Source organism: Microcaecilia unicolor, chromosome 2 (genome assembly GCF_901765095.1).
Source record: "Microcaecilia unicolor chromosome 2, aMicUni1.1, whole genome shotgun sequence".
NCBI classification, from domain to species: domain Eukaryota; kingdom Metazoa; phylum Chordata; class Amphibia; order Gymnophiona; family Siphonopidae; genus Microcaecilia; species Microcaecilia unicolor.
The window spans coordinates 182,837,480-182,839,367 of NC_044032.1; positions in this window are offsets into that span (position 1 = coordinate 182,837,480).

The following is a 1,888-nucleotide window of genomic DNA, read 5'->3' on the forward strand; positions in this document are numbered from 1 at the left end:
GCAGTGCTCACACTACTGTTGAGAGGCCCCAACTGTCAAATCCCTCAAACCAATATCAGTTTTGGCTTTCTTGCTGGCACACCCTGAGGGGAGGGAGCCTGAAGTCTGAAGTGAGACAGCTGGCCAAAAATGCCTGCTTCTTGATATAAACAAATACACAAATATTTCAGGAATGCCATACCTTCCCTTCTAAGCAGTGGATGACCACAGAAGCCCTGTACTCCTCTAGCTCTGTCAAGGAACCATCCCAGGAACCTCAAAACCTTACTGTTTCTTGCCCCAGGAGGGGAGAACAAACCTCTCCTGACTTTGACCACAATGAGATCAAAAACATACAGCTCCACCAGAGGAGCACCAATTGTCAGTAAATAGAGGTATCAAGAAGTACCTGGGAATTAGTAGTGTGTAGTAACGTTTACAGCAAGGGCTTCAGTAAGTACACCAAACAACAAGAGGGGCTCAACAACACCAATATAGCACCTCCCACCTCCACAAAAACAATTGGGGCTTGGCATTCCTACACAGTATTTCCTACTCTCACAAAAACAATCAGAGGCTCGACAGCCCCAACATCATACCTCTCACTCCACTAAGAATACCAACTGGGGCTTGGCAGTCTCAACATAACTGTTCCCACCCCTAGTGGAGACAACAGGACTCAGTGACACCAACAAAACACCATCTGTACCCTTTCCCAATCCTCTTTCTCCCTGTAAACTGCACCCAACAACTTCTTTCTCTCCCTTATCTCTTGCACTTCTCTTCACACTTGCCTCCCATCCCTTCACCCACATTCTCCTGTCCCTTATTCTGCTGTCCACTTATCTCCCCTTTCTTTCCCTCCACATTCTCCTGTTCCTTAATCTGCTGTCCACTTACCTCCCCTCCATTTCCCATCCTTTCAACTCCACTACTTTCTCTTCCCTTCCTGCTGCTATAGCCCCTCTCTTTCTATTCTTACTCCATTGCCCCATCCCTCTCTATGCTCCATCCCTTCTTGTGCCCTGAACTTTCCTCACTCTACTTACCATCCCTCCTTTTACCCCACTCTTTCCATCTTGCTCCAAACCTCCTCTCAGGCCCGGGAAAGAGTCTTTTTCACTTTTGTGGCTTTTGCCTTTTTTTCTTTTAGTAAGATTTATCGTAAAAAAAAAAAAAACTATTCCAAGGAGTTTCTTTATTTTTTTGCCCTTTTAAAGTTTCCTTTCTTTTTCGACGCGGTCGGGTTGTTCCCTTCTTTTCGTGCCCCTTTTTCTTTTAACAGGTACGATTGTGTCTTTTGATTTTGCCGAAGCCTTTTTTCCTTCCATGACATCGAAGACACCCAGCGGCTTCAAACGTTGTACTCGGTGCAACCAGACCATCTCGGGTATCGATACCCACATCTGGTGTATCCAGTGCCTTGGGCCCGACCATAGTCCAGCTGCTTGTAGTCTGTGTCTTCACATGAGGAGACAGACTCAAGTGTCTCGAGAGGCCCAACGAGAGAAGCTTTTTGGGGCTCGGTCCGGTTCTTCGACATCGGTACCAAGATCGGTGGCAGAGGCAGCATCGAGGGACACATCAACGTCGGGAGCAAAGCTAATGGCTGCGGAACAACCAACTCGTGCTGGAAGCAGTGAGGCATTGAGTGGGTCTCCACCTGTCTCGAGGCCTCCTATTATGCAGGCCCCCCGGGACCGACTTTTGTCAGACCCGGCCCCGAGGAGACATGAGGATTACACGTCTTCCACATCGGTATCGAGGAGTCTCGATGATGGGCGTCGAGCGAAGGCGAAGAAGCACCATCATCATTCTCCTTCGACACACAGTGTGGGGAGCTCCGGGGCGTCGAGGGATTCGGCACCCGAGAAGTGTCAGCGCCAAGAAGATCGCTCTCCCTCTATTC